At 42.3% G+C, this 21,576-nt stretch overlaps 1 long non-coding RNA gene across 16 annotated transcripts in view; it reads left to right on the forward strand.

Annotated features, from left to right (window-relative positions):
* The window catches only part of LOC138759553 (uncharacterized), a 596,266-nt gene that overhangs the window by 274,201 nt on the left and 300,489 nt on the right, over positions 1-21,576 (forward strand). For all 16 annotated transcript variants that reach the window (XR_011354926.1, XR_011354930.1, XR_011354928.1 and 13 more), the window contains one exon: positions 3,437-3,516. This is a non-coding gene — a long non-coding RNA (uncharacterized lncRNA). The remainder of the gene's footprint in view (positions 1-3,436; positions 3,517-21,576) is intronic.

Consider the following 21,576-nt stretch of genomic DNA (forward strand, 5'->3'; position numbering starts at 1 on the left):
TTACATAAATTTAGGTCATGAGGTTGCAAATTGCTTAGATGCCACTTTAAAATACAGCAATACCCTGTATTTCAACACCATATGGGACTTCTTCCATAATTCGTGTTGGGTCATTCTCGCCCCTACCTATTATGGTAATTAATAGAAGTGCCCAAATACAACTGAACTCCAATATCTCCTGCTTTGTCTTTCAATTATAAATACCATTTTCCTTTTTGTCTGTCTTCAAACTAATTTTCCATTTTTCTCTTGCTGCGTTGAGTTTGACCTAATTTTTTATTCTAGTTCTTAATCATTTAATTTTCTATGGAAGTAAACAGAAGACCAGAAACAGGCCTGTTGCGCCTGTTCCACTATTAAGGTGATTGGTCCACCTCCCTGCCTTTATTCCATGATCCTTAATTCCCCTACTGTACAAAAATCTATCTCTGACTTGAATATATTTAATGAGCCTTTACCACTTCCTTGGCAAAGAATTTCCAGGATCACCACTTGATGGGAAGCAGTTCCTCCTTGTCTCTGTCTTAAACCAACTACCCCAAATCTTGAAGTAATGTACCCTAATTCTAGTCTCACTTACCACTACTAACAACTTTTTTTGGGCTTGAGTGCTTCATCAAGGTTAGAGCAAAATATAGTGAAACATGAAAGTTTGCAGATGCTGTGATTGTAGTAAAAACAAGCTAAAATATTAGAGGAACTCGACTGGTCTTTTCAGCATCTATAGGAGACCAAGATCTATTGTGAACATTTCAGGCCTAATTCCTTCAAGGAATAAGCAGAATAATTTGACTTCATCCACTTTGCATCTCACTCTTGGATGAAGACTTCAAACAACGTGTCTTCCCCCTTGCCACCATCAACTTGGCATTCACCTCCATAATCCTTCATTATGCACATCTACCCTGGTCCCCTCTGCCTCCATGTACGACAAGGACAGAATTTTTATCCTCACCTACTGCCCCATCAGCCTCTGCATCCAATGCATCCTCCTCCATTTCTGCCTTCTACCATGTGATCCCACCACTAGACACATATTCCCCTCTCTGTCTTCTGCAGGGATTGCTCCCTCTGTGACTCCCTTGTCCACTCCTCCCTCCCCAACAATCATCCCCTTGGCTCCTACCCCTGCGTCCTCACCACCATTCGTCGTCCAAAACAGTCCTTCCGAGTGAAGCAACATTTCACTTGTGAATCTGCAGGTGTCATCAACTGCATCCGATGCTTCTGTTGTGGTCTCTGGATGCAGACTGGAAAATTGCTTTGAGCACCTCGGCTCTGTATGCCACAATAGTGTGGATCTCCCATTGGCCACTCATTTCAATTCTCCATCTCATTCCCATGCTAACATGTCTGTCCATGGTCTCGTGCACTGCCAGATTGAGATCATCCATAAATTGGAAGAACACCTCATCTTCTGTCTGGGCAACACCCCCTAACCAGATGGCATTAATTTCAACTTCTTAAACCACCCCCCCCCCCACATCTTCTTTCTGTCTCTCCATTCTGTCTCCTTTTGCACAAACATGATGAATTTTTACCTCCTCCCTTATCATAATCCAGTTAACACCTTTTGTTGGTCTGGATCCCTCCCCCATTGTTTGAATTCTGGGATTATTCTGCTCATTCCTTGAAGGACTCAGGCCTGAAATGCCAGCAATATATCTTTGTCTCCTATAGATACTGAAATGAGTGGCTGAGTTCCTCCAGCATTTTGGTTTGTTTTTACCAAGAGTTAAATGTAGGCAGGCACCCAATTTTAAAAATGTATTTTGAGGACGAAGGCTTAAAGCGGGAGAAGATGTCTTCAGTGGGGGTGGGGGGTGGAGAAACCTGGAGACGATAGAAGAAGGGCTTGGCATCATGGCATGCACAGAACTCATTAAGGTGTGGGTGAAGTGGGATGAAAGTGAGGTCTGCTGACATTTTGTTCATACCTTGATGAAGCCCAAAACATTGCTTATGTATCTTTATCTTTACTTGTGTATCTGTTTGACATGCTGAGTTTCTCCAGCATTGTGTTTAGTACAACTCTCAAATGTACTTGGAGAAAGCTTCATTTTGACGTTTCACTCACGAGAGATCTTTGATGCTTTCCAGCCAATTGCTGAAAACCATGATAAATGTTTGTATACCAAAATTACTGTTCATGAGTTAGAAAACAGAAGGTGGTTATAAATGGGCACGATCAGTTTGGGAACTGTGGCAAGTTGGTTCCCACAGGGATAAGCCTGGATGTCTTTGCTATCCATAATCCTCATAAATCACCCTGCCAGGTAAATTGTGCTGAGGCAAAAAAAACGTATTGGAAACTGAGGAATGCTTTAATAATGGAGATTATTCGGAAAAGTAGCAAGTCTTCAATCTTGGTTTAAACATTGGCAGTAACCCGAAATAATATTTTTAATACAATTGTTACAAATGTTTCAATAATCTTGATATTAGAGGACAGCTTTTTGGGTGAACACTTAATTAATTTTACCATCAGTAAATTATCTAAATGGAACTGTAAGTTGCATATTTTAATCAGTCATGTGACCTGAGACCAAGTCGATCCTGATATTGATATTTAAACTGGCATCGTATTTTGACCCTTAAAATATCCAAACAAGATCCTGGGGTGTTTTCCATTGTTAGGTCTTTTTTTTAAAATTTATATTCAAGATGTGACTTTTTGCAGAATAGAAAATAAGCTACGGATGGAAAAAACATGTAGTAAATTAATACCCCCAAAGTACAAAGGACATGGTACACCGAGGCAACCACAGTCCCAAACATTTTTTAAAATGATACCCAATTTTGTTTTTGCATTTCTTTGCTTCAGTGTATCATATATGTTGAACGTTTAGTGGGTGGGGAGGAGAGAGGGAGGGGGGAAAAAGGGGAGAAAATGACACTGTGTCTATTCAAGAGGGAATTGTTTGTGTATTTTGGTCAAGTTGGTTCATAGTGTGAAAAATAAAAAAATTTTGCCATACGAGCACGCTTTTCTTCCTTAATTTCCACCAATCAGTGCCTTTGTGGCACTGATGGTTCTGTGCAATTCCATCTGAAGTGGCAGGTGGAGTACATTATACTTTCTGTAGCTTGAAGTATGAGTATGACAACCCTACATTTACAAAAATGAAAACTTGAAAGGCTTGATGCAAAAATCAAGCATGGAAGTATGAGCACATTTGTACCATGGTGAGGAATGGAAGAAATGTTCCTTTGTACAAAAACATGGTGCTAACATTATTGTCCAGACAACCAGTAAAACTGAAAATATAGATCGAATGACACTAAGTAGAAATAATATTTCACTACATTTCTTGTATTGTATTTATTATGAATAAAGTTTATTCCTTTAAATAAAATGTGGCTTGTGAAAGCACTAAGCATGTCTGTGAAAGGTGCAGGAAGGAAAGTTCATTGATTGCAATTAATTATGTTCCAGGTGTGACCTTGGAGTAGAGGAAGTGATTGCAAAGCACCTTGATGGGGGGTTAATGGAGGAGGATAGCTGTGAATGACAAGGTTGGTTCTTGTTACTTTCTTAAAATTGTGTTGACTTATAGAATTACTTTTAATTTCTTTGAAGTGAATTTAAATTCAATTGGAAGATCTTTCCTCTTGGAAAGTCTTTACAATGATGAATTCTAACTGGCTTTAAGGTTTTGAATGTTTCTGAAAGTCTATTGGTTAATGACATGGATTTGATTTTGGGTCATGGCCGAGTTGATGGGAAAAATAAATGTTTGAATTGATCTGCTCTGTTATCATGTTGGGTTTTCCACTGAACATAGAACAGATTTTACCTGGCAGTTTGGTTTGGTAGAGATTTTCATGAAAAATTGTAGACTGTTCTCTCAGGTCAATAGAGAGCATTGATTGCAAAATCCAAGTCATTAATCCTAACTCTGCCTTGACACAACTGGGAATGTCTGATTGTGGTGGTTCAAACAGAGGGTCCTTCGAGAGGAAAGTAAATGGTTAGGAAGTATGAATTGCATCCTTCACCAGGAAGAGTAGGTTAGATGTATAATAGAAGTTGTAGAAAGTGTAGCATTGTAGTCCTTAATTATGTAAAGTTCACTTTAACCAAGTAATTCCTGTAACTTAAAATTTAAATTTGACCCCATTCCTACACTGTAACAGCGTTGTGTAATTGCTACGCTAACCATGCTCTCCAAAATTTACAAATGCAACCTTAATTATATACTTAATAATATACAAATAATGATAGGCTCGTGCTAAGCAGGGATAAGGAGACACTTTAAGAGTAATTGAAGTGGTGAGTGGCATCAACCATCCGAGGCGATCCCATTTTGTTCAAACAACAGCTATGAGGCAGGCACTCTGCTGGCTGAATATTTGCTTCCAACTTCCCTAAAGATTGATGTGTAACTTCAGAACTTTTACAATGATAAACTTCTATTTAAATTTTTATTTCTTATTTTATTTTCCTTTTTTTTACCCCCACTTGCTTGAGGTTGCCAATTGCTTTAATTCTGAGTAACGGGTATTTTACTGTCTATAGGATTTCAGCTCCCTGACTGAGTTTCTGTCCAAATCCAAAAAAAATGTTGCACAATTTTCTCTCTGTGGTTTTGGATGTCTGAAGACAGAAACTCTTCTAAACAATTAGACCTCCCATCTGAAATAGGCATGTGGGTGTAGGAGCAGTGATGTGAAGTTTGGTGGACTGAACATGAGAAACAAAAACAGAAAATGTTGGAAAAACGAGGTTAGAGAGCACTTGTGGAGAGAAACATTTCAGGCTTTTTGTCTGAATAAGTTAGTTTTCAGTTGAAGTATCAATAAATTAACTCCTGAAAAATAGGTATGGGTGGTGAAGGGGCAGGCAGCAGATGGCTCTGAGGTGTAGGAAAATAGCATTGAAGAGGTCATGCAAGTAGAAGTTGATAGGTTGAAGAGCTATTAGAAAAGGGGTAAATCCACTGGTTACAAGAGAAATAGGGAAGGGGAGAAGTTTGGTATAGGACTTTGGATTAGGTGGCATCAGCAGGGAATAAAAGGAACTGACTGTAGATCAAAGCTGATGCACTAACAGGTGACCAGCGCCTGAGGGAGAGTATTAGTTTGAACTGGAGGCAAAGGTAGAATGGTCCTGATTAAGGTGAAATAACTTTCAATAAGAATAGAATATGGAAAAGAGGCACTGACTCTGTGCTCTGGAATGAAATAGTTAATGGTTTAATCCAGGTACATGATTGTCTTGGTGGACTACCTTTTGTTTTCATTTAATTTGCTTTATTTTGAGTGACAGTTCATTCTATACCCACGTCATTCCCATACATTCTCTCCCCACCTAACTTCTATCACCTCCCACGCCTCTCTAACTCTGTCCCATTTGTCTGTTGAACTGTAGGTGTAGACAAACTTCTAAGGATCACTTTTTCAATACATTTTATTGGGGTCAACCCAATTTTTTTAAGATGTGGCTCTGTTAGGATTTTTTAAGATTGGTGTGTTCACTCTAATAGGCATCTTAACAAAGATTCAGGGGTTCATATGTCTGTGTACATTAGAGGTGAATAGCTGGCATGCACTTGCATATGACAGCAATGTTTCTCTTCCCAATCTAAGATTTTCTATTTGTCAAATGTAAAGGACATAAAATGGTGGATGAAGAACGTAACATTTTGTGTCTGCACATACACTTCAAGCAGATAAAAGTTCAGAGTTGGTCATGCTCTTGAAAAATCTGCCCTGATTAATTCAGCGGCCTGATTCATGAGTTTAATTTGAATGGTTCTTATTTTATAGAACTAGTGAACTGAAAGATAAGTGTATTGATTACAGAAGTTTATGCATGGTCATGCTGCAAAAGATTTAAGGTATTTCAGTAAAGTGGGATGAGTACCATAGCTGCAAGAACCTATTATTTTGTACCTGGACCACTCCCCCATTAAAATACTAAAGGGAGAACATTGCTATATTTTGCATGATGAGAGGGGGCTGAAATTTCTGTTAAATACATTTACTACTGCATATCAGTACTTAGAATCATTCTTTTTGCCTCACAATTATATCAGGATTCGATCTTTTCTATAATGTCTTTGTTTTAAAAATATTCAAAAATGGAATGTTTACTAATCTGTTGACCCTGGTGCATGAGCAGAATTCGAGCTAATGCGGAAATTAATGATAAGACAGCACTGAGGTTTTCTTGGCATTGTGCCAAATCAGTTTTGCCCATTGTCAAATTCCCAATTATTGCTGGATTTTAATGGAAGAGGGCAATAACTGATGCACATTTCTATGGCTCTTCTGGTTGGGGGGTGAAGTTGCAATGGATGGATTGGCAGATTGAATAAACCAATAATTCTTGATTATAAGATTATTGTACTATATTTTCTGCATGGATGCTCATTTGAGCAGTGAATTTATATTTTTGCTGGATTTTTTATTTAATGGTAATTTCATAAATTTTAAGTAAATCCTGCATTTCTCAGGATTAATAAGAAATTCTGAGGGTTCAGAATGTGTACAAAATGTATTCTGTTAAATGCACCAATCTGCCACACATCCTTCTGGAGTTTGGATGTTTAAAACTTTTACTTCAGTGGAAGAATTGCATTTTGTTATGTCCCATTCTTTGAATCAACAAGAAGAAATATTTCCTTGGTGTAATACAGTAAAATCCACATTATCTGGAATTCAAGTAACTGGCAAAGAAAACATTGTGGAAAATGTGTTTTTAAATAAATAAATAAATTGATAGATAGATTTTTAAAAAGCAAAAGTTTAAAATGCCACCCCCTTTCAGTTGGTTCACCAATCATGCAACTGGAAAATTCATTTAATCTGGCATCTACCAATCTCCATGGGTGCCACATACCAGGGGTTTTACTGTATTCCAAGACCACACCATTCAGATTATTTAGTTTGAAGGTCAGTATGGACATGATGGGCAGAATGACCTGTTTCAATGCTGTACAACTGTCTGACTCGGTGATTAATTGGAATGCTTTTTTTCAAGGCAATTTTCTCTGCTGCGATGTTATAAGCAATTGTATTTTTGTATTTACACACCAACTCTTTTGTGCAATGCTTCTGGACAGAAAGATAAGTGAACAAAAGAGATGGTTTGACCCAATAATTTTTTTTCCACAAGTGTGGAAAAAAGTCCTGTCATTAATGCAACACCATTTCTGAGGATACATCCTGCCAATTTGAACAAGACCAGAAAATTTAACCATTCACATACTGAGAGACAGGGAATGGTTGGGGGGTGGGGGGGGGGGGGGGTTGCGGGTGGGGTGGTAAACATGAACAACATACAGCCTGCAAATCAATTTGGATTGTGAATAATAAGTGAGTCTGATTATAACAATGATATTCCTCTCAAATTAAATATTTTCTGAGCCAGCACTGGTTATAGACACAAGCATTTGTTCTGGTGATTACCCCATTGCATTCTGTCGGGTCAATTGATAGAGATTTCTTCCTTGAAGATTTGCTCCTACCAATTCTAGCTATACAGTGATTATTAGGGGATGAGGTGGAGAGGTCAAGCGTATTTAAGTCCTGGGAGTCACTATTCTGGAGGATCCTTCCTGGACCCAACAAACTAATGGCATCATGAAGAAAGCACGTCGGCCTTCCACTTCTTCATGAGTTTGTGGAGGTTTGGGATGATCTTGAGGGATCCTGAAAAACCTCTACAGAGGTGGGGTAGAAAGTGCGCTAACTGGCTGAAAAAGTTGGTGAACACAACCCAGGACATCACAGGCAAAACTCTTCCCATCACCAAGAGCATCAATCTGGAGCGCTGCCATAGGAGAGCAGCAGCCTTCATCAAGTATTTCTGCCACCCAGCACACACTCTATTCTCACTGCTATCATCAAGAAAGAGGTCTTGGTGGCACAAGACTCTCATCACCAGGTTCAGGAACAGCTGTGCTACCCCTCCACCATCAGACTCCTCAACAACAAATTCAAACAGGGACTCTAAGGACTCTTACTTCTGAGCTTTTTTTTGGGTGGGGGGGGGACTCTACATATTGCAGTCATTGTGTTTACATTTCATCATTTGTGTACATGGAGTACAGTTTTGCTTTTGCTCTTTCAGTAAGTGGTAATTCTGCCTCAACTGCAGGAAAGAGAATCTCAGGGTTGAATGTGATGTCATGCATGTACCCTGACAATGGTTGAAAAGGATGACTTGGCTGGTGGAGAGTTGCAGTGCATCTCTTTGGCAGCTTCAGTTTGAAATGTCTCTGAAATATTAGAAAGGATTCTACAAAGTCAGAGGTAAGGCACAATGCATTGCTTTGGAGCCAACATCTGAATTTAAAGGAAGATTTCTGAAAATAATAGAAAATGGTAACTTTATAATACAAGCATTTAATTCTAATTCAAATTCTGCAAAGGAAAATCTCTGGGAGATGGAAAATGCACCCGTCTGGGCGGAGTTAAATTACTTTTTTTGCATTTGTAATATTAGATAACCATTGCATACTAAATTCCATTACCTAGGGACTTCTTTGGAGAAATCTGGACACAAATTGGATATGGCCCTTACTTAAATGATTGAAGGTCATTTTTATAATTTGTGGAGTGAGACATCAAGAACAGTTAAATAGTCTGAAACACTGTGAGAATTCTTAGTTATACAGCAGTAAAAAGGCCCTTCAGCCAAAGCTGTCAATGCTGATCCAATTGCTTATGTGACTGTTTGTACCCTATCCCTCAACCTTTCCTATCCATGCAACTGTCCAAATGTAATTGTAACTGCCTCTGGCAACTCATTCCATTTAATCTGCACCCTTGTAACCCCTTTAAATATTTGTCCTCTCTCCTTCCAACTATCCTTCCCAGTTTTAGACTCCTCCACCCTGGGAATAAAAATAGTGACTACTCTATTTGTGTCCCTCATTATTTGATAACTTCATTTATTTCAGGGAAAGTAGTCTCATCCAATCTCTCCTAACAACTGAAGCCCTCCTGTCTACGTAACATTACTGCAAACATTTTCTGGACCCTTTCTAGCTTCATCACATTCTTCCCATTGTGTGCGACCAGAACTGAGAACAAATACTGCCAAACAAACAGATTCTGTTCCTATAGTGCCTTGAACAATGAAGGCAAGCAGACCAGGCACATTCACCACTCCATTTCCCTGTGTTTTGAAACTCTCAGGGAAGTATATACGTGTACCTAAGTTATTCATTAACATTCCCAAGGTCCTGCCATTTACTGCATGTCCTGGCCCAGTTCAATTTCCCCAGAATCTATCACTTTGCATTCGTTGGAGTTTAAATTCCATCAGCAATTCCCTTGTCTACTTTCTCAGTTGATCCAGAGCAGTGGTTCTCAACCTTTTTCTTTCCATTCACATACCACTTTAAGTATTCCCTATGCCAATAGGTTATCTATGATTAGTAAGGGATTGCTTAAGGTGGTATGTGGAAAGAAAAAATCGTACCTCATTGACTCGTTATGTGCATGGTTTCATAACTCCAAAGGAATTGGGCCAAAAGCAATTTTTCTCAATCAAAATATTTCCGTAACAATTGGGTCAAGAGCAGTGATTCTCAACCTTTTTCCCCCACTCTCACACCATCTTAAGAAATCCCTTACTAATCACAGAGCACATATGACATAGGGAATATGAAAGTGAGTGGAAAACAAAAGTTTGAAAATCACTGATCTTGATCCTTTTGTAACCTTGGACAACCTTTTTCACTGTTCACATTGAGATTGTATAAGACGTTGGTGCGGCCTAATTTGGAGTTCTGTGTGCAGTTCTGGTCGCCTAATTATAGGAAGGATATAAACAGAGTGGAGAGAGTGCAGAGAAGGTTGACCAGAATGTTGCCTGGGTTTAAGCATCTGGAGTATGGGGAGAGATTGGACAGATTGGGTCTTTATTCTTTGGAGCGTAGAAGGTTGAGAGGGGATTTGATAGAAGTATTTAAGATTATGAAAGGGATAGACAGAATGGATGTGGATAGACTATTTCCGTTAAGAGGAGGAAAGTTTAAAACAAGAGGACATGAGTTAAGAATTAAGGGGCAGAGGTTTTGAGGTAACATGAGGGGGAACTTCTTTACTCAGAGAGTGGTAGCTGTGTGGAATGATCTTCCGGGAGAAATAGTGGCGGCGGAGTCAATTGTATTATTTAAGAAAAGGTTGGACAGGTATATGGATGAGAAGAAGATGGAGGGTTATGGGCATTGTGCAGGGAGGTGGGATTAGAAAGGGGTGTTTGGTTCGGTGCGGACTAGAAGGGCCTAATGGCCTGTTTCCGTGCTGTAATTGTTATGTTATGTTAATATACCACCAATTTTGGTATCAGCTGAAATTTTTCTAATCATGCCACCTACATTATCTTCCAAATCATTAATATATGATGAACAAACAATAACCCAGCACTCATCCCTACAGCATTACTGGTTACAAGTCTCCAGTCTGTAAAGCACCCCATTGCTATGACCCTCTGCCTCCTGCAAGCCAATTAATTTTGTATCTAATTTGCTACCTTGCCTGGATCCCATGTGTTATAACCTTATGGACCAGCCTAGCTTGTTAAAGGCCTTGCTGAAGTCCAATTAAACAATGTCCACTGCCCTGCCCTCACCATCCTTTTGGTCCTTCCTCCAAAAAACCTCACATTTGTGAATTATGATCTCCCATGAACAATGTCATGCTGACTATCCCAAATCAGTCCCAAACCAGTAAATTTTCCACCACTGATGTAGATGGCCCAGCAATCTCCTCCCTTGTTTCCTCCAATGTGTTAAGATGTACTTGGTCAAAATGTATCTACCTTGATGCATTTCAAGATTGCATCCTCTTGAACTCATGGACTTCCATTCCCTTCTCCACAATAAATTCTGAAGGTAAGTTTTCATCTCAGACTTTGGCTATTTCATATGGCTCCACACACAGATGATGACAGGAACCTGCTCTCTTCCTGGTTACCTCTTTGCCATTAATATATTTGTAGATTATTTTAAGATTCTCCTTTATATTGTCTGCTAGGAATATCTCATAGCCCATTTTTTCCCTTCTAATTTCCTGCTTAAGTGTACTCCTTTATCCTTTGTACTCCAAGAGAATGCCTTGATCCCAACTACTTATATTTGACACATGGTTTTGTTTTCCTTATAAGAACATCAACATCCCTCTTCAACCAGTGTTCCCACATCCGGCCAGCCTTGTCCTTCTCTCTAGCAGGAATGTGTTAGCCCTGAAATAATCCCATCTTATTTTCATAAAGCTTCCTATTTGTCAGATGTCCCTTTTGCTCCTCACAGCATCTCCCAATCAATCTTTGCAGTTCCTGTCTAATCCTATCAAAATTAGCCTTGCCCAATTCTGGATTTTAACTTTGATAGTACAGATGCTATCACAAATGTTTATATGTACAGATGGTCGTGTAGGATGACTGTGATTGGCTGAGAGTGTAGCCACACCTACTGGCAGGTCTTAAAGGATTGCTCCTAGCCAGACCAGATCATTCTGGACTGGTCAACCTACTTGTGATATGCTCCAGTCTTTTAGTTAATAAAATTGTAGAGAGCATCGAAAGAACCAAAGACTTGTTGTTCCAAACCAAGGCTTTTATTAACTAAAAGACTAGAGCATATCACAAGTAGGTTGACCAGTCCAGAATGACCTGGTCTGGCTAGGAGCAATCCTTTAAGATGTGCCAGTAGGTGTGGCTACGCTCTCAGCCAATCACAATTATCCTACACTACAATCTGTACATATACACATTGGTGATAGAATCTGTACTATCACATTTACCCCTTCTTTGAGAATGGACCCCGGGGTGAATGGAGGTTAGGGGCTGTACCGGTCAGGGGGCCTGACCATCCGGCATGACCGCCGTGGTGTCAGGATTGGGGTCACCGGAATCATGTCGCTGGCAGGCTCGTAGGGTGCAGCCACTGCTTCGCTCAATTCCCCAATGGCATTGTTGACAGTCTGGCCTGAGCTGGTGGGGAGTTGCTGGTCCCTCTGTTCAAGCACACGACTGGGGGAGAAGGAATAGGGGGAGGTTGGGTTAAAGGCACTACTGAGCCTGATCCGGCTTGGGCTAGATCCCTTACTGAGACTGTGTCCTCCCGCCCGTTCAGGTACTCAACATCGGCATAATGCAGGTTCGCATGGAGCAGAATCACTCGGTCAACCAAGGGGTCGTTCTTTGAGTACCAGACGTGGCATCGTAAGAGGACCGGACCGGGAACCGTTATCCACGCTGGTATGGTCGTTTCTGTTTCGGATTTCCTCGGGAAAGAGAACATCCTTTCATGGAGGGTGGCATTGGTCGCGGTGCATAGGATGGAGCGTAGGGCACTAGTGAGCACGTCCTGCCAGCGAGAAATGGGGAGACCTTTGGACCGGAGGGCAAGTGTAACTGCTTTCCAGACGGTGGCATTCTCTCTTTCAACTTGCACATTACTGCGTGGGTTATAGCTGGTGGTCCTGCTTGAAGCAATACCATGCACCAGAAGGTACTGCCGCACCTCTGCGCTCATAAACAAGGACCCCTTGTCACTGTGGATGTAACTGGGGTACCTGAAGATGCTGTGCAGGGCCTCTATGACTGAGGAGGCAGTCATGTCCGAGCAGGGCAAAGCGAACGGGAAGCGGGAGTACTCGTCGATGGCTGTAAGGATGTAGGTGTTATAGTTGGTCAACAGTAGGGGCCCCTTGAAGTCCACGTTGAGACACTCAAAGGGACGGGTGGCTTTGACGTGGTAGTTCTCCGGACGGAAGAAGTGGGGCTTGCACTCAGCACATGCCGGGCAGGCTCGGGTCTTGGAACGAATCTCCTCGACCATGTAGGGCAAGTTGCGAGCTTTGACAAAGTGTGCGAAACTAGTGACCCCTGGATGACAGAGCTCCTAGTGGGGTCTCTGCAGCCTGACCATTTGTATGTTGGCGCAAGTCACCCTGGAGAGTGCATCTGGCAGGTTGTTGAGTTTACCAGGCCAATACAGTATGTCATAATTAAAGGTGGAGAGCTCGATTCTCCACCTGGCGATTTTTGTCATTCTTGATCTTACCTCGCTGGGTATTGCTAAACATGAAGGAGACCACGCATTGGTCGGTCAGCAGTGTAAAGCACCTGACAGTGAAGTAGTGTCTCCAACGACGTACTGCTTCTACTATGCCCAATGGGTTCCACATTATGCCGAAAAGGCACAGCCACTCATCAAGACCACCTCTTCCCCCTGTCAACCGAAGCCAGAGCGGCTTTCGACCGCATTAAATCGGACATCGCTGCTGCAACACTGCACCCCGTTGACAAGTCGAGAGCGATGCGTCCCACTTTGCACTGGCAGCCACCCTGAACCAGGCCGGCCTGCCGGTAGCCGCCTTCTCCAAAACCCGCCAGGGTCCTGAGAGCCGACACTTCTCTGTCGAGAAGGAGGCCCAGGCCATAGTCAAAACAGTACGTCATTTAGAGTCACTATGTCACTGGCAGGTGCTTTACACTGCTGACCGACCAGTGCGTGGTCTCTTTCATGTTTAGCAATACCCAGTGAGGCAAGATCAAGAATGACTTAATCACCAGGTGGAGAATCAAGCTCTCCACCTTTTAATTATGACAAACTGTATCAGCCTGATAAACTCAACAACCTGCCAGATGCGCTCTCCAGGGTGACATGCGCCAACATACAACTGGTCAGGCTGCAGAGACTCCACGAGGAGCTCTGTCATCCAGGGGTCACTAGTTTCGCACACTTTGTCAAAGCTCGCAACCTGCCCTACACGGTCGAGGAGATTCGTTCCATGACCCGAGCCTGCCCAGTGTGTGCTGAGTGCAAGCCCCACTTCCTCTGACTGGAGAACACCCACGTCATCAAAGCCACCCGCCCCTTTGAGTGCCTCAGCGTGGACTTCAAGGGGCCCCTACTGTCGACCAACCATAACACCTACATCCTTACGGCCCTCGACGAGTACTCCCGCTTCCCGTTCGCTGTGCCCTGCTCGGACATGACTGCCTCCACATTCATAGAGGCCCTGCACAGCATCTTCGGGTACCCCAGTTACATCCACAATGACTGGGGGTCCTCGTTTATGAGCGCAGAGGAGCGGCAGTACCTTCTGGTGCGTGGTATTGCTTCAAGCAGGACCACTAGCTATAACCCACGCAGTAATGGGAAAGTCAAAAGAGAATGCCACTGTCTGGAAAGCGGTTCCGCTTGCCCTCCGGTTCAAAGGTCTCCCCACCTCTCGCTGGCAGGATGTGCTCACTAGTGCCCTACACTCCATCCGCATTATGGAGATTTCTGGTCCCTCCTATGCACCATGACCAATGCCACCCCCCATGAAAGGATGTTCTCTTTCCCGAGGAAATCCGAATCAGATGCCACGTCTAGTACTCAAAGAACGACCCCTTGGTTGACCAAGTGACTCTGCTCCATCCGAACCTGCATTATGCCTATGTTGAGTACCTGGACGGGCGGGAGGACACAGTCTCGGAAAGGCACCTATCCCAAGCCGGATCAGGCACCTATCCCAAGCCGGATCAGGCACCTATCCCAAGCCGGATCAGGCACCTGTCCCAAGCCGGATCAGGCACCTGTCCCAAGCCGGATCAGGCACCTGTCCCAAGCCGGATCAGGCACCTGTCCCAAGCCGGATCAGGCACCTGTCCCAAGCCGGATCAGGCACCTGTCCCAAGCCGGATCAGGCACCTGTCCCAAGCCGGATCAGGCACCTGTCCCAAGCCGGATCAGGCACCTGTCCCAAGCCGGATCAGGCACCTGTCCCAAGCCGGATCAGGCACCTGTCCCAAGCCGGATCAGGCACCTGTCCCAAGCCGGATCAGGCACCTGTCCCAAGCCGGATCAGGCACCTGTCCCAAGCCGGATCAGGCACCTGTCCCAAGCCGGATCAGGCACCTGTCCCAAGCCGGATCAGGCACCTGTCCCAAGCCGGATCAGGCACCTGTCCCAAGCCGGATCAGGCACCTATCCCAAGCCGGATCAGGCACAGCAGTGTCTTTAACCCAACCTCCCCCAATTCCTTCTCCCCCAGGTCATGTACTTGAACAGAGGGACCAGAAACTCCCCACCAGCTCAGGCCAGACTGTCGACAACACCGTAGGGGAATTGAGCAAAGCAGTGGCTGCACCCTGCGAGCCTACAGGCGACACGACTCCGGTGACCCCAATCCTGGCACCACGGCGGTCAGGCCCCCTGACCGGTACAGCCCCTAAGCTCCATCCACCCCAGGGTCCGTTCTCAAAGAAGGGGTAAATGTGATAGTACAGATTCTATCACCAATGTGTATATGTACATATTGTAGTGTAGGGTAATTGTGATTGGCTGAGAGCATAGCCACACCTACTGGCACATCTTAAAGGATTGCTCCTAGCCAGACCAGGTCATTCTGGTCTGGTCGACCTTCTTGTGATATGTTCCAGTCTTTTAGTTAATAAAAGCCTTGGTTTGGATCAACAAGTCTTTGGTTCTTTCGAAGCGCTCTACAAACTTGTGTACCAGCCCACAAGTTTCTTGAAACTAATAGAATTATGATCACTGGTCCCAAAGTGTTCCCACCCTGACACATCAGCACCTTAACCAAATTTATTTCTGAAAAGGTCAAGTGTAATCTTTCAATATCAAGGCCATCTCTATTGCTTTTAAAAAAAAAACTTTTCTGAATCCATTTAACAAATTCTGCCCCATCTCATCCCTCAGCATTTCAGCGGTTCCAATAAATATTTGTGGTCAAAAATCATGTCCTCTTACAACCTTCCACTATAGATCTGCAATTTCCTGATTTCTTCGCTTCTCTGAATATCACTGACTCTTCAGGGGCCTACAGTGCAATCCCATCAAAGTAATCGGACTTATTTCCAAATTCTGCTCATGTCCTTTCTGGGTGTCCCCTTTACTCTCCCCCTCACCTTCCCAGAATATCTTCTCTGTATGATGAGGATAATTTTTATCTTATTTAAATACATTCAAACTCATACATTTTTGTTTTGAGGAGACTGAGAATTAAAACAGTCTTTGTAATTACAAATCTTGTATCTAGAATGTATCAGTGACTATTTTTTATCAAAGGTCTTTTACGTGATTCTCCAAGTATGCAAGTGCCAACCCTCCTCCTCCACCCACCTCCAATCTCATTGTCCATCTCACAAATAAGGGCTTCAATAGCCCTTTGGAAGATTCTGGGGGTGTTCTCCCTCTCCCCAACAGACCCACTCTCTCACATGGTGAGCCATAATTTGTGTGTCTTTCATGGATCGCAACCTTCTATGATTGCTGAGCAGGTAAGTGTCAGGAGTTGTGCCTAGTCTTCAGGAACTACAGAGGTCACCTTCTACTGCTTGATTTGAGGTGTAAATGCCCACATTCTGATTCAAACCAGATTCTGGCCATTATACTCGGCGATAGTTTAAGCACATTAAAGAAATGTATCATTCATTTTTAATGCCTAATTCAGTGTAACTTCAGATGGACTGCACATGTAAATTACCTCAAGGAACCAGTCCAGAGGACAAAGCAGAGTATGGTTCATTCCTGGATAATGTTAACATAGATGTTGGGCAAAGCAAGTCCATTCTCATTAAAGAAAGTCAGACAGCCTAATGAAATAACCATTCTAAAACTACTATTGAATAGCAGGGCTTATTTTATAACACCACAGTCATTTAATATTTAGGAAGATTAATTTGTGAAACTGATTTATATTTACAGAGAAGATACAGACAGCACTTATTTTTGTTGAATACATTATTGCCTTTTTTTGGTCTGAGTTTATTAAACTTCCTGATTTTTTTATTTTAAATTTTAGACATACAGCACAATAACAGGCCATTCAGCCTAATTTCACCCAATTGACTTGCAACTCCCTGGTACGTTTTGAATGATGGGAGCTCCAGGAGAAAACTCATGCAGACACAGGAAGTGCATACAAACACCTTACAGACAGTGCGGGATTCGAATCCTGGTCCCGATCGCCGGTGCTGTAACAGTGTTGCACATGCACAGAAGTTACACCCCAAGCCTGATATTTGCATTACAGGAATTTAAGGTCAATCTTGTTCGACAAACAGCTGGTCCAACTGAAACAACAAGCGTGTCCGATGCTCATTCCTTTCAGAATAAGTGGTGAACCCCCCCCCCCGCCCCCCACAAATAATCCTTAGAATGTTAGCAGCTTCTGTTTCCTCTCCCATTGTGAAAAGCCAACAATACTGGGTTTGTATTCATTCAGCCAATATAGCGCTGTGATGATATGACCACCAGCCTACTGCAGGGGGCGATGTCTGTACCTTCAGGAAGACCACCTCAGTCAGGGGCTGACTCCACCTGGCTGGCTGTCATTCTGCTGACCTGAATATAAACCTGAGCCAGTCACACAGGGAGTCACCAAGGCATGAACTGTTGTTCAGGCTTTTACTGGAATAAAGTCTGTTGAACAGTCTTTTGAGTTTGAGCTTGCTCGCTGCTCTCACAGTGCACTACAAGAGCTTCCAGAATCATCCCCTTCTTTCAATTTATTTCCATGAATTAGGAACAAATGCAGCAAATGGCTTGCATTGAATCTCCATGATTAACAATGTGTTGCAGATTATAAGAGATCATTGGAGCATTATGTGGGGCTATCAAAGATCTATTTAATATAGAATTAGAGAAAGGAACAGAAACCTTCCAAAGTATAGAACCACAAAGAAAATACAAGATTTCTTGGCTTTGTGGAAAAACATTTGTCTTGGATTTACAAGAACAACGCTAGGATGTGGGGACAAATGTTTTTCCATTCAAATACATTTTTGCACAAGGTCATCAAATCTAGTTTTTCTTTGTGGTCTTGTATTTTGGAAGGTATCTGTTCCTTTCTGTAATTCTACAAGTTGAATATTCTTCCAATGTTTTTTATTTTATTATAACATAACATAACAATTACAGCATGGAAACAGGCCATTAGGCCCTTCTAGACGGCACCAAACCAAACACCCCTTTCTAGTCCCACCTCCCTGCACAATGCCCATAACCCTCCATCTTCTTCTCATCCAAAGACCTGTCCAACCTTTTCTTAAATAATACAATTGACTCCGCCGCCACTATTTCTCCCGGAAGATCATTCCACACGGCTACCACTCTCTGAGTAAAGAAGTTCCCCCTCATGTTACCTCTAAACCTCTGCCCCTTAATTCTTAACTCATGTCCTCTTGTTTTAATCTTTCCTCCTCTTAACGGAAATAGTCTATCCACATCCACTCTGTCTATCCCTTTCATAATCTTAAATACTTCTATCAAATCCCCTCTCAACCTTCTACGCTCCAAAGAATAAAGACCTAATCTGTCCAATCTCTCCCTATACTCTAGATGCTTAAACCCAGGTAACATTCTGGTCAACCGTCTCTGCACTCTCTCCACTCTGTTTATATCCTTCCTATAATTAGGCGACCAGAACTGCACACAGAACTCCAAATGAGGCCGCACCAACGTCTTATACAATCTCAACATCACCTCCCAACTCCTATATTCCATGCAATGATTGATAAAGGCCAGCATACTAAAAGCCTTCTTCACCACCCTATTCACGTGAGTTTCTACCTTCAGGGAACGATGTACCGTTACTCCTAAATCTTTCTGCTCTTCTGCATTCCTCAATGCTCTCCCATTTACCACGTATGTCCTATTCTGATTCTTCTTACCAAAATGAAGCACCTCACACTTATCAGCATTAAATTCCATCTGCCATTTTTCAGCCCACTTTTCTAAGCAGCCCAAATCCCTCTGCAATCCTTGAAAACCTTCTTCATTATCCACTATTCCACCTATCTTAGTATCGTCTGCATATTTACTAATCCAATTCACCACCCCATCATCTAGATCATTAATGTATTGCTAACAGCTGCATCATTTGTGATATATTTTTAAATCCATTACTAATCTTGGCAAAATATATCTAGGAAACTAAATCTCTCCAATCTATTTTCCAGAGTTTAAGTTGCTCCAAAATGTGTTAATGACTTCCATGTTTTCAGTATTTACTCACCAGACTGGTCATGTTTGATTCGCAGCTGCCACTATTTGCAGGTTGCATGATTAACAATCAAGGTCTCAAAGATAAATCTTTAAAATGACTCAATGTCCCAAAGTTCCTGCAAAACTGAGAAAACACTTAATAATTGAAATTCTGACTAGACGACATGATTGGATTACTAACACGATAATATTTCTGACCAAGAAGTTTCAAAGCAATGAACCAAGTTTCAGAATTTAGAGATATAATTACATCAGGAATTCTTCCATCAGGAAAACAAGCTTGGATGGAAAATAACCTCCCCCTGTATCACCTATAGAGTAACTAAATGGACTTTCTCTCCAACAGGTCAAATGATGGCAGAGTAGGATATTGTCTAGTTCATCACTGCCAGCTTCATGGAGAAGCTATCATTTCTTACCACTCTCCAGCCTTTCCTCTTACCCCTGCAGACTTTTCCACTTCAGATAGGGATTCATTTCCTTTATTTCTATTATTGTGGAGCTCCCATAATCTCCATAGCCGCAAGCCCTCTTATTTATCCCAGCAGTGAACCTGAGCTCCAGGGATTCAACTGAACCCCCAATACAGTTAGGAAGCTGTCATCATCCAAGACCCTTCAGGAGGCCTGCTCGCCATTGGCAACCTCATGTATCCCAATCCCGGTACCTGGTTCCCAAGAGCCAGTCTCCAGCAGCCTGGTGCAAATGTGGGCGCCAAGCATGCATGGGTGCTGCCATCTTGGGCAAAGACCTCTGTGTGTTCTCCAACGTAAAACACCACCGGACAGATTGGTATTGCAGTTTTATCCTCATTACATTCTTGCCAAATGTATTTGTTGTGTTGAGTTAATTATTTTTCAGCTTGAAATCGTAATTAAATTCATAACTTGCTGTCCTTCTCCTAACCGGCCTTGTTCGAGGTGGAACCATGAACTGATATCTTGCATTTTCTATTTGGTGTGTTGTTGAAACTTAAGACAAAATTACAGCTTTTAATTGGATATTTATTGTGAAGTTGCTTGTGTCAAATATTATCACATGAATATAAGAGAATGGATATCTGCCCCAATTTCTCTCCTTGACATTTTAAATTTAGATATATTGCACGGTAATAGGCCCTTCCCAGCCCATGAGCCCATGGCACCCAATTTCACCAAATGACCTACAACCCCCCGAAAGGAGGAAACCCACGCAGACACGGCGAGAATGTACAAAAACACCTTATAGACTGCGCTGGATACAAATCGGGTTCGCTGGCGCTGTTACAGCATTGTGCTAGCTGCCTTGCTAACTGCACCACCCAATTCTATTAATAAACTTAATTGCCACTTCCTATAATAGTGAGAAATGTGGCAATGATTGTCCCTCCCTTTCAAAAGCAAACTCTGAATCACTGATCTCTTTCATTTTATCTTCTGGATTTGAGAGTGATTTTCATCTCTGGTGCAGCCTTTCCATAGTCACAGCTGTTCAAGAACCATCATGTTCCACACAGAAGTCAATAATCATTTTCTAAATTGTCATTCTAATCACCGACCCTGTTAATTAGATATTCATCCAGTTCTCCTTCAAGCCACTGATCGATATGGCATTAACTGCTTCATTCTGCAGTCCTCTCCACAAGGCTTCTGAAGGGAGGGAGAATTATTTTTCTCGTGCAATGCTCGAGGCTTATTTTGATTTTTTTTCTACAAGCTAAATTAGAATTATTTTGTTCTTTCCTAGAATTTTAAATGGAAAGCGATTCTGATGTTTTGTCCCGAACATTAACAGTCAACCTTTTCACGAGCTCAAGTTTTGGGTGGCAAGTTTAGCCTGGTGGTTAGCACGATGTTTACAGCGCCAGTGAACCAGGTTCGAATTTGGCGCACTCTGTAAGGAGTTTGTACTCTCTCCCCATGTTTGCATGAGTTTCCTCTGAGTTCTCCGGTTTCCTCTCACCCATCAAAACCTGTTACTGTGCTGTCTATCTAAATTTGAAAATTTAAGTCTTTTTAGAAATAGTGCTTTGGAGGTTTGAAAGAAATGGTATTGTAAATCCAGGTGCTAAATTTAGCCCTGACAATGGCTTCAAAGCAGAGTAGAATATTAAGGAGTGAAGGACGGTGAAATTGAGGGAATCTGCAGTTGCAAATTACTTGCTTTCTTTGACAACATAGAACCATAGAACATTTCAGCCCACAAACTAACTACTTTGGCCCTTCCAGTCTTTGCCAAACCATATTTTTTTGCCTAGTCCCACTGACCTGCACCCAGTCCATAGCCCTCCATGCCTCTTCCATTCTTGTACCTGCCAAAGTTCTTCATAAATGTTAAAATTGATCCCAGATTCATTACCTCAGCTGGCAGCTCATTCCACATTTCCACCACTCTCTGTGTGAAGAAGATTCCCCCTCATGTTCTCCCTAAACTTTGCCCCTTTCACTCAACTACATTTATTCTGTTTATCCCCCTCATAATTTTAAATACCTCTCTCAAATCTTTCATTCTTCTGTGCTCTAGGGAATAAAGTCTTAACCTTTCCCTGTAACTCAGTTCCTGAAGTCTGGGCAACATCCTAGTTAATCTTCTCTGCACTCTTATATTTAGTGTAGTT

This window comes from Narcine bancroftii, chromosome 3 (genome assembly GCF_036971445.1).
Source record: "Narcine bancroftii isolate sNarBan1 chromosome 3, sNarBan1.hap1, whole genome shotgun sequence".
Taxonomy (NCBI): domain Eukaryota; kingdom Metazoa; phylum Chordata; class Chondrichthyes; order Torpediniformes; family Narcinidae; genus Narcine; species Narcine bancroftii.